This window comes from Sus scrofa, chromosome 15, assembly GCF_054392235.1.
Source record: "Sus scrofa isolate SSC_HxYL_T2T_F1_AM1 chromosome 15, Sscrofa_HxYL_maternal_Yorkshire_Landrace_v2.0, whole genome shotgun sequence".
NCBI lineage: Eukaryota > Metazoa > Chordata > Mammalia > Artiodactyla > Suidae > Sus > Sus scrofa.
In genome coordinates, this window is record NC_139397.1 from 99534788 (window position 1) to 99547375 (window position 12588).

General features: G+C 34.3%; 1 protein-coding gene and 1 long non-coding RNA gene across 14 annotated transcripts in view; both read right to left on the minus strand.

Moving 5' to 3' along the window:
• The window catches only part of ZNF385B (zinc finger protein 385B), a 332296-nt gene that overhangs the window by 150531 nt on the left and 169177 nt on the right, over nt 1-12588 (minus strand). For 2 of the 13 annotated variants that reach the window (XM_085000014.1, XM_085000011.1), the window contains exon 1: nt 2117-2214. The exons of the other annotated variants lie outside the window; for them this stretch is intronic. The gene's annotated coding sequence lies outside the window, so the exon portion shown is untranslated. Of the gene's footprint in view, nt 1-2116; nt 2215-12588 lie in introns of those variants that run through there. 13 annotated transcript variants of the gene reach the window in all.
• LOC146396019 (uncharacterized) lies at nt 4759-9575 on the minus strand. The gene is made up of 2 exons (XR_014829865.1): nt 5158-9575; nt 4759-5106 (listed from the first exon to the last, which is right to left on the minus strand). It is a non-coding gene; the product is annotated as an uncharacterized LOC146396019 (long non-coding RNA).

A 12588-nucleotide genomic window follows, 5' to 3' on the forward strand; every position in this document is an offset into this window, starting at 1 on the left:
TAAATAACTGCCATTTTATTAACTCATAAGCATAGCACTGGCCACTGTAATTTAATAGTCTCAGTAAGTCGACTGGCTAAAGCACACAATTTAATCATAACAATCATAGCACGGGCTCCTTATTTGCACAGAATGTTTTACTTTGGCAATAAGTACACCTCATTAAAAAAGTAAGAATGGAAATCTAACATTGTGTTTAACCCCCTGTTGTGCTTACAGCAGTAGAATCTCACAGCAAATTTCAACCTGCAAAAGTGCCACTATTTAGTAATTAAGAAGAAGAATATTGAACAAAAGTATAGTATGAGTTAGTCTGACAATTTTTTTTACATAAAAAATAAACTCTAAAAACTCTTTTGGAATTCTGTCCTCTTATTTCATGGTCCAGATGGGGTTGTTGCATTATGTTAATTATTAACAAGGTAACAAAATATTAAACTCAAAGTGTGTTGGCTCTACTTGAAAGCTATATATCTAAACTGCTTATGGAAGGTTTTTGGCAGCCCCAGGCACCAGTTATTTTATTCCTTCGTGTCTTCTCTTTTATTGATAGAAGGCTACAACTTTATATTAAGTACATTATAGTGAACTCTGTGAATCTTCATATGGGAATAGTGTCTACTACAACCTACTTGAGGATTCTAAAACCTAGGGAGTTTTATTTATTCAACTCACCTTAAAAAGTTCCTGTTAGCCTTGCTGTACAGTGGGAAAATAATAATAAAAAAAAAAAAAAGTTCCTGTTAGAAGGGGAGACAAAGGAAATGACTTGTCTGGAGTTCAATTAAATTTCTCCAAAATATTAATATTGCTTTTAAATTTGATAAAAATAAGTTAGTTGGTACCAATGAGAATAAAAACCTGGTGTGGGGCAAGAAACATTTTCTTTAAACTATAATAAACACTAAAACATAACCAAAAATAGCCTTCAGAAATTATATATAAAAAAGAATATTAAACTGTCTTAAAAAGACACCTATATTAATTTTATTCCGTTTGCCGAGCATTTCAAATATTTTCTATTTAATCACTTTTTCTTTACCCAAAAAATCATCAACAACAGTGTCCTTTACATTTTTTAAAAATCCATCATGAATGTTTTATTAAAACTCCATTTATATTTCTAAAATATAATTTCAGTGAGAATTTTCATTAGGAATATTTTTTAAAATATTGAAAGGAACATATTCTCTGTATTATAATTCTACAAGAATCTGGGTAGTTCAACTTTCTTGCATATAAACAAGAACAACTGCTTAAATATTTGTAAACATTCCTAAAAGATAACATAATTCTAAAGATTACATAGAGACCCCAGTGTTGAGAAAGGCAATTCTGTCCTTGTTATTTTTAATAAGATACTTATTTAACATTTTTCTACCAAAATTTCAACTAACATCATTTTTTTTAAGTTCATACATTTTTCTATATCATCCTTTAGCCCAGCTTAGTTATAAGTAAGATGACTATGTAATTTACCATTCAAACCAGAAGAGTTTTTAGAAAGAAAGGAGAGGCTATTAATAGGCATAGCCTGGGACTGTCCCAAGCAAACTGGAATAAATGATCACCTTAGTTATAGCCACCTTCCTTCTTAATTTTTTTTGCTGTCATTAAGTTAGAAGAGCACATGTGTAGTAATCACCTTCTCCAAATTACAATTTCCACTTCCAGGTAACATTAGTATTGATGGGAAAGGGATGGGTGGGAGTAGGACAACCAGGCATATTTTTTTCAACTTTTGAAAAGGAAAAGCAAGCAAAATAGGATGTAAAGACCAAAGAAAAAAAGACCGGTTACTAAAACGGGCAAAGGTTAAAAATTTTCACTCTGCTGCCCCAGTTACTTGCTTCTTTTTTTCCTTTGAGCCTTTAGCCTAATAGCATATGTTAATAGTTTCTTTACATTAATTTATTGTTATTAAGCAGCTTTAATTTCAACTTATTTGGCAGTAACACAAATAAATCTAAATAAATATTAGAATAAGAGGTGGTTAATTCTATTAGGTTTCATTAATGAACAACGCTCAAAGCTACTGTAAAGGGCTCCAGGGCTCTCCAATGGCAGCTATGCTCATTTAGTCATTGTCAACTCATCGACATACACTCTATAATACCTACTTTTTTGCGTATGTTACAGCAGGGAAGATTCACCACTACTGGTTTCTAGTCTTCTTTGTGACTGCCCACCTCTAAGTCCTAATGTTCTGAGTGTAAGTCACAGAAAATAATACCCTAACATATGACTTGAGCCAGCTAATGGCACTTGGCCTAAGGTTGATTCAGTTACTAAAACTACCATCATTGCTACAAGCCCATTGTAAGCTGATGTTATTTTTGACATCAGTATTTTTGAAGATAGTTCAGACAAAGAGGAGGTGCAATGCCAAAACATGCTTGTTAAATAGCACTCCTATCTCAGCACAATATTTTGTGCAAACTGTGATACAAAGCCAAGGTCTCAGGTGATATAAGTGAACTCAGACTATGAGTTAGAAATGACTAGTAACCTGCAGACATATTATATGATAAAGCAAATTTTACATAAGCATAAAATAAATGTCAATGAATAAAAATAACTGGATTTTTATCTTTGTTTAACATTAATCACTAAACAGAGAACTTACATTGGAAAAAGTGAAAACTATCATTTAAAAATTTTTTTAAACCTGAAATTAGGAAGATTCACAGGAAAAACCTTCCTTTAAGGATCTGATCTTTTGTTACTACTTCCAAAAGAAAGAATTTTGCTTTTTTAAGTAAAATGGCTTTCCTAGGCCTACCCCCCCCCCCACCTTTTTTTTTGCTTTTTAGGGCTGCTCCCATGGCCTACAGAGTTCCCAGGCTAGGGGTTGAATAGGAGCTACAGCTGCTGGCCTGTACCACAACCACAGCAACGCCAGACCCAAGCCTTGTCTGTGACCTACACCAAAGCTTGCAGCAATGCCGGATCCTTAACCCACTGAGTGAGGTCAGGGATCAAAACTGCATCCTGGAGTTCCCGTCGTGGCGCAGTGGTTAACGAATCCGACTAGGAACCATGAGGTTGCGGGTTCGGTCCCTGCCCTTGCTCAGTGGGTTAACGATCCGGCGTTGCCATGAGCTGTGGTGTAGGTTGCAGACGCGGCTCGGATCCCACGTTGCTGTGGCTCTGGCATAGGCCGGTGGCTACAGCTCTGATTCAACCCCTAGCCTGGGAACCTCCATATGTCGCGGGAGCGGCCCAAGAAATAGCAACAACAACAACAACAAAAGACAAAAAGACAAAAACAAAACAAAACAAAACAAAACTGCATCCTCATGGATACTAGTTGGGTTTGTAATCCACTGAGTCAAAACGGGAACTCTGGCACTTTTAATTTAAATTATTAGGCCCCTGTGGGGGATACTGTGGGTTGCTTAATAGCTGTGTCGACCATCTTTATTCCCTTCTGGAAAGCTTAAGAACTGCCTTTCCTTTAGAAACCATATAGATAATATAGTACTTAAAAACCTTTTCAGAGAAAATCTTTTGTAAACAGTTTAGGAGTATATGTAAAAATCTCTAGGAACTACTTTGTTCTTTCTTTTGAATCGAAAGAACTAAATTCTTTAGAATCTATTAGAGAATCTGGTTATTAACATTTATATAAGGTTCATATTGCTACATAACAAATTACCAACAAATTTATGGCTTAGAACAACACTCATTTATTATCTCATGGTTCCGTAGATAGAAGGCTCAGCTGGCTTGACTGGATTATCTGCTTAGGATCTCAAGAGGCCAAAAATCAAGATATGGACTCTTATACAGAGGTTCTCAGTTCTGACCCATGGATTACCTGTTCTGCCCACTGAATCACCCTCCCTTTTCCATGAACAGTAGTAAATCTTTGTAATTGAGTAGTTTTATTAGCCTGCTTCCTTAAGCAGAATTTTGGAGTCCAATAGGCTCCTTTCATTTTGCATTCTCTTGTTTCTTTCCACCTAAGTTGGGAGCATCTCTGCTGATATAATTCTCTTAAGAACTTTGTGGGTTTCTTGTGGATGGCAAAGCAATTCGCTCCATTAGCCACATCCACAATTTTTTTTTTTTTTTTTTGAGATAATCCCTTCTTTATCTTTGGCTCTTGTTGAGATGGCTGACAATCATATAGCTCCATAAAAGCCCTGTAATTTAGAATATCTATGAGGATTTTTAATTTTAATCTCATATGACTGAACACTGATTCTTCAGTCTCTCAAAGGTTACAGCAAAGAGTTGTAGAGCCATACCCTTGGCTTTTTTAAAAATATGCCACACTTTCAGGGGCAATTTCTTTAGTATCTTTTCTCACCTGAATAGGCTGAGAATCTCCTAAATGATCATGCCCTGTTTCCTTTTCGTTTAACAGTTCCCTCAATTTATATCTCTTTTCTTGCATTTTACTATAAGCAGCAAGAAACAGGCCACATCTTCAACACTTTGCTTGGAATTCTCCTTAACAAGGTATTCTACCTCATCTTTTACAAGTTCTGTTTTTTACATAACCAGGGACACAATTCCATTTAGCTTTGTCATTACATAAAAAAGATCTCCATTCTTTTAGTTCCCAATAAAATGTTCTTCTCTTCATACTGCACTCTTTAATATCTATAATTCTACTAAGCATCTTTAATATCTATAATTCTACTAAGTGTTTATTCAAGGAAATCTAAGATTTTTCTATCCTGTTCCTCAAAATTCTTCCAGCCTCCTACCACTCCCTGATTCCAAAGCCTCTCCTACATTTTTAATTACTTGTTATGACAGTACCCTACTTCCAGGTATCTAATCTACTGCTCCTCAGAAATATCTTGTTTCCCTTGGTTCTTATTCTTCATTTTTGGCTTTTATGTTTTTAATCACATCTGGTGTTTATATTTTTGTGGTGGGCTTAGTGCATCATCTTATCTTCAAAGGTGCAGCAATACTAACACAGTTCAGAACTGCCAGCATCTGTATAAAGTATATGTAGCTGTTTGCATTTTAGAAATAAAATGTATACATTAGCACCTATGTTGGATATGGACACAGCTTAATGTCATGTTGATGACTGAAAATGCAAAGGTGATCTGTATACTTCACAGTTATTTTGCAAAATCAGTACTTTACTCTTGAAATTAAGCTTCCATTGGTCTTTCATATTTACTTCATTACTTTTCCTGTGGTCACTCCATCTCAGCTTATTATACTGTGTCTATCATTCATAGGACTAATGATAAAAACCACATACTAATACCATTTTTTTTTTTTTAGGGCCGCACCCACGGCATATGAAGGTTCCCAGGCTAGGGATCTAATGGGGGCTATAGCCACCAGCCTACACCAGAGCCACAGCAATGCCAGATCTGAGCCACGTCTGCAACCTACACCACAGCTCATGGCAATGCCGGATCCTCAACCCACTGAGCGAGGCCAGGGATCAAACCCACAACCTCATGGTCCCTAGTCAGATTCATTTCCACTGCGCTATGATGGGGAACGCCTATTTTGCATTTTAATGTGGCTTAGGAACATAAGAACTTTTCATGAGAAAAATATGAAGTCTATGTTATGTTCATGTCTTACAGTTAGGGGGAAAAATGGATAACATTATTGCTTCATAGGCCTTTTTTTTCCCCTTGGTTTGAACTGCAAGTTCCAAGTTGAAGTGTCCTGATAAAAAAAATTCAACATGTACAAAACTCTTTGAAAAGATTAATTCAACTTTTCACAGTGTGAAGAGGTAAAAATCATCTTCACTAGAGCTCAAGCATTGAAAATGTCAGTCCAAAGAGAGAATCTTAAAAAAAAATTTTTCCAAGTTAGTGAAAAGAAGGATTTATACCATAGTTGCCATGGTTACTGGAGTAACTACTGTTACAAAGTAGTATGTGGTTAATAAAGTGTCTCTGTAGTAGATTATTTAGGATGAAAGACATATTCTATAAATTCAAAATTTTGAGAACTTAAAAAAATAATATCAGCAAATCTTGAAATGCTTTCAAGAAGATATCTTAAAAACACAGTCAAATCTAAAATCCTTTAAAATGAGTTCATTTTCTTGATATGACTACTCAATTGCCTCCTCTGTCATGCCTGATGCTAGGGCTCTACAAAGTTCAAGTGCTTTGTAATCTGCACCTGCTCCACTGTGGTGAATGATACCACCTTCGGTGTAGGATGGACTGAGTTTTTTCATGAGTGATACTAACATCTGTCATATTATGGAGCTCACCAAATAATTTTCTTTGTCTGTATTCTCCCCATCATGGCATGTTTCTAATGTATGTTGGTTTTAAGCACATGTTAGGACTTAACTTTGATGAATAAATCATTTGATATAGTTGAATGTGTCAAAGATGAAATTTATTTACAAAAATATAATCTGCAATATTCTGGTATGTGTTAATCCAAATTAAATGTGTGGGAGGCGCAAATATGTGCACCCGATATACTTACCAGTTCTGAATTTAGATTCAGAATATATCATAAAGTTGTAGTAAATGCCAAAAAATTCCATGCAATTAGGGCTTTGTCTGCATAACAATTGGTATCTTCTAATATTTAGTTGCTGAGTAGTTTGGAAAATGGACCTAGCATTAGTGCTCACCCTTCTAAAAAGAGTTTCCTAATTCTTATGGTTCACAACCTTTATTTTGAAAAATACTTGCATTTTTTTGTACTCATTCTTTTAATAAATAAGTGGGACCTATTGCTCTAAGTGACAGATTTTTATGTTAAATGGTTTTGATATAGAGTGTAATGAAAGAAATGATTCCTGAGGACACTAAAATTCCTGAGGAATCATGATTTAATCCTTATTATGAGAAAGCACATTATTTGACAAAAGGTAGAAAATAAATCAGCAAAAGAATATTTTATTTATTTATTTATTTATTTATTTATTTATTTATTTATTTATTTTTAGGGCCGCACCTATGGCATATGGAGTTTCCCAGGCTAGGGGTCTAATAGGAGCTACAGTTGCCAGCCTACACCACAGCTCACGGCAACACCAGATCCTTAACCCACTGAGTGAGGCCTGGATTGAACCCTCAATGTCATTGTTCCTAGTCAGATTCGTTTCTGCTGCGCCACGATGGGAACTCCAAAAGAATATTTTATTGATTGTATTAGCAAATATCGTGTTGTGTGTTTTAACAGATAACAGAACACCTTCACAGGAATGAATGTCTTTAGATCTTTTTGAGTATGACATAGTATTTGACTTCTCCAACCAACTGCCTTGCTGCTATATGTCTACCTTCTATAGGATTCCCTGAGTGATCTAATTACTAGTAAACTTGTTTGTGGTTCAAAAAATACTCATGTTATGGATTTAGAAACTGAGTTCTAGGAAGGCTAAGGGTCTTGCTCAAAACTATACTACTTGAGTTGGAAAGGTGAGTCTAAACTCAGACTCTCTGACTTAAAAAACCCAAGGTTGTTTCTCCTTTATACATCTTAACGCCAAGTTTATGTGAATGAACAATATTTAAAATAATAAAAACTAAAGCAACAACATGAGAATTACTGATAAGCTTACATTGCATGTTGTCATATCAGAGAAAGAACATTCAAATGTTTAATTTAAATTAACTGCCAAAATTTCTCAGTCACAGCTAAACTTATGAGCAAAACTTAGAGAAATTCTTTTTAAACATCTTTATCTAATATTTCCCCAAATAATTTAAAAATAAGAATAGTTTTTATATTTTTGTATGGAATTATTTTTTCCCTAAACTTTTTGTCTGTTAAAATATCTCTATTAAAGGAGATTCTACAGTTTTAAATATTATGGCATTACAGGTCAGTACAGCATTTTCCCCAAGGTGAGTAACCAATAAATACTTTGGATGACAAAATCAGTTCATTTATTTCATTACTCTTTTAAATTTAATTTTAAATTTTTTATTAGAGTTGATTTCCAATGTTATGTCAATTTCTGCTGTACAGCAAAGTACTCAAGTCATATATATATATATATTCCTTCTCTTATTTTATCTTTCATCATGGCCTATTCCAAGAGACTGGATATTGTTGCCTGTGCTATACACTAGAACCTCATTGCTTATTCTTTCTAAATGTAATGGTTTGCATCTACCAACCCCAAACTCCCAGTCCATCCCACTCTTACACCCCCACCCCGCTGGCAACCACATGTCTGATCTCCATGTTTTTGAGTCTGTTTCTGTTTTGTAGATAAGTTCGTTTGTGTCACATTTTAGATTCTGCATATAAGTGATAGCATATGGTATTGTTCTCTTTCTGACTTATTTCACTTAGTATGATAATCTCTAGTTGCATCAAAATCAGTTCTATTTATTAAACCACATATAACTACCCCTGTAGTGATGGCTCAACCAAGGGATTCTGTAGAAAGACATGGGAGAGCAAAGCAGTCTTTCTGGAAATTTAAATACCATTCTGAAGACTGGTGGTAAGCAGGTTGAATGATTTAGTAAAAATAGAGTAATTAATGGTGATTCAGGGAAAAACTCCTATAATGACAGATAAATACTCCTCTCAAAGTCTAATGGGCTATGAGACAAGGTCACCTGTTCTGAGCTGCTCTGTCAGGTGCATTCCTCATGGTAGGTGGACTACACTGACCTCTTTGAATATGCCGCCTAAGGAAGGGTGACATCAGAAAATACGTCCACTGACCTGTATCTCAATCTCTTGTGCTGTTTAGTTTGTTAGTAATCCTAAGTGAAAACAACTCTAAATGGAATCTGAATCTTCATTTGTGCTGGTTTTCCAGCCTAGACCAGATTTAGTGGTCTGCCTTTGTGGAAGGCCCAACCACATTGCTGGTGAACGTCTGCAAACATAAGGGTTATGGAATAGCAGATCCAATCTGAATTCTAATATTTGTCTTAAAAAAAGGAACTATCTCCAGAATATTGGGAACTAAAGACACACCTTGAAAACAATGTGGCATTTCTTTAAAAGATCATACCAATATGAAATTATAGAAGGGAGTTTGGCATTTTGACTGGAAAACTATAAATATAAGTTGAATAATGACAAGTTTGACAATACAGCAAATTAATTCTGTGAGCAAGTTAACCAGAGGAAATCTAATAATATTCTAATCAAAGGAGTACTACATAGGAGGTACTAAGATAGCTACTCAGAATGAGAAAAACATTTGTCTGAATATGCAAGTCTGGGGAAATTATTATGTATCCATTTCTATACCTTTTGATCAAATATTTTATCTCAAATCTTTGCACAGGAATACTCCTTTAAATTGAAAGGATAATTAATGTAATTTCTTATGTTAGTTCTACAGAGGGGCATAGCCATTTAAATTAGCAAAACTAAAGTGACTATCTTGCATGTCTGGTTTTTTACAACACTGCCTGTTTGCACAGCAGTATTGACTACTACACTGTGAGATATGTGAAGGCAAGAACCAATTTTGTAGTATTTCCCTCTCTGCCTCCATTACAGAAACTAGCACGTGGAAAATTCCTAACCAAAGCTCCCAGAATTATATCATTCTCAAAGACCCATGTTCCATTTAGGGAAAATGTTTCTAACTTTCACTTTCCTTACATAATAATAGCATTTAAATTCCCATTGGAGAAAGAAACAGTGAAGTGCAGCTAAGTTTCTCAAAAGTTTTATGAATATATGTGGATAGAAGAAAGAAAAAACAAGGTGAAAGTAACATAAATATACAGACCATTTTATTCTTACATGAATGAATGTATATAGCCCACTTGGGTACCCCAGTCAGCACCATTTTCTTTGAATATATAAGACAAAACCAGTCTTATGACCCTGTGAAAGCATTTGAGACTCTAATTCTTTGGCAACATGTAGAAATTGCATTTAGGTTTGGGGATGCTGCCAGCTCATTTGATAGCTTTATGCTAAGGAAGGAAGAGTTAGGTTTTAGGCTGTGTAATGGAAGAATAAGAGATTTTGAAGTTCATAAAGCAAATTCTGAAACTATCCCAAAGCAATAATAAAATATTCATTTCATGTATAAAATTCTTGGTCATAGTCGAGCATTGTCATTTTTATACTTTTTTGAAACTAGATAACAAGTATGGAATAAATAATTTCACTGACTTTTAACATAACTAGTAGATAAAATTTCTAAATCTAGGTATGCTAACAGTCTTATGTTACTTATTCAGATTTTTTAAAGAGCTCTGGCATTATATAGAACCTGATATAAAAAACCTAATTTTGCCTTGTGCCTGAGTGATCTGAAGAATTCTCTATTTTCTTTTTTTAAAATTTTGGTTAGATTTTTTTTTTCTTATTAAAGAATAGTTGATTTACAATGTTGTGCCAATTTCTGCTGTTCAGCAAAGTGATTCATATATATACACATTCTTTTTTTAATATTATTTTCCATCATGGTCTATCTCAGGAGACTGGATATAGTTCCCTGTGCTATACAGTAGGACCTTGCTGTCTGTCCATTCTAAATGTAATAGTTTACATCTACTAACCCTAAATTCCCAGTCCATCCCGCTCCCTCCCCCCTCCACTTTAGCAACCACAAGTCTGTTCTCTGTCTGTGAGTCTGTTTCTGCTTTGTAGATAGGTTCATTTGTGCCATATTTTAGATTCCATATATAAGTGATATCTTTCTGACTGACTTTACTTGATAATCTCTAGTTGCATCCATGTTGCTGTGAATGGCATTATTTTGTTCTTTTTTATGGTTGAGTAGTATTCCATATTGTATATATGTACCGAATTTTTGTAATCCATTCTTCTATTCATCTGTTGATGGACATTTAGATTGTTTCCACATCTTGGCTATTGTGAAGAGTGCTGCTATAAACATAGGGTACATATATCTTTTCGAATTATAATTTTGTCTGGATATATACCCAGGAGTGGGATTGCTGGATAATATAATAATTTTATTGTTAGTTTTCTGAGGAATGTCCATACTATTTTCATAGTGGTTGCATCAACTTAACATTCCCAAGAATCCTCTACTTTTAAACTTGCATTTACCACTTGGATTTGGGACACCATTATGACAGATGTGCATATTTCTGAGTTATTTGAAATTATGTATGAATTGCAATATACCCATTAATAAATATTTATTGAAGTCAATTGCTACAAAGTCCCTTAGAATCAAAAGAGCCGGTGATACTGTTACACTAAAATGTTATGACCAAAAGAAAAAGTTTCAGTTGTTAAACACCATTTCCCCCAAATATACCATTAGGACAATTTGCTTTTTAATTATATGTTTCTCCACTTCAAGCTATGAGCTTCTGCACCTTTTACTACAACAAAATTCAAAGAGTCAATGAGAGAGAGATTTCAAAGAAGGATTAAATGATTCAATTTTTCCCACTTAGTGACTAACCTACAATTCTCATCACATTGATGGGAAATGTACATCAGGTCTACAGCATCAAATAAAAGTAAATGTCTCTTTACAGAAGATTCTAAAATAAAGAAGGGATATAACCATAATATTGTATATCAGGATTTACAGGATTATTGACCACAGACTTACTGTCTAGACTCACTTTAAAAGTTATTTTATTTTATAAACTGTCTGAGACTTCATTAGGAAATATCCTGAGAAGATATTTATGCAATACTTGAAATTGTCTGCTAGTAAAATGAGCATTTAGGATTAGAACATGTTTATGTGCTTATTTTTAAGACACTGAACAATTATGGGTTCAGAGTCTCATTAACCAAAATACAACTTGCAAGCTTTCCTCTCTTTTCTTAGAGTGTTACAATAATTATAAACATTTTACTTAGAAAATCACCTGAGACTACCAAATGGAAGAGTACTGTTTAATAGGTCAGAGTTTGTTTCTCTTTTATCCCACCTAGCTGTGAATTACATTTTTAACTTTCTCTATAGTAGTAACTATCCAGCAATTTTTCAAGAGAAAATATCATATATACTGCCAAAAAATGAGAGTTTGGGGAACCAGAATGATTTTTTAACTGGAGTATTATTTTTTAATAGAAGTTACTGTAACTCAAATGTTATTAGAGAACAAAATCCTGACATTATGACAAATTATATATTTAGAAAATTCATTCATTGCCAATAGGCATGTCTTAAGCAATAACTCATTAAAAAGTATATTTTGATAATTTAGTTTTCATTACTGACTATTATTTTAAAATCTCTTTATGTGCAAAGACGATAAGATTTTTCTTAACTACCTCTAAAGATCCATGTGATTCCATGGGTATCTTCAAATCAATTTGAAATTAAACAATGTGATTCTTAATATTTAATTTTCTTCCTCATGGATTTGGATTGCTATAAAATTGAATAGGCTTTAGCTAATAGGATTGCCAGGTCAGAAAAGAACAAATGAGCACTGGTGCTAAAGTAAGACAAATATGGATTCATGTCTGGCTCTGACCCTTTTGACCGGCATAACCTTAGACACATTAGTCTAAGGCACAATTTCCTCATCTACACAGGGAGGACAATAACACTGCCCACCTGCATAGGACAGTATTGAGGATTAAATGAGACAATGTGCCTAAAACTGTCAATCAAGGGCTTGACAGAGTGCATACAGACAGTATATTTTAGCTAGTGCTAGTACAACCTTCCAAGGCAGCCCTCCAAAACAG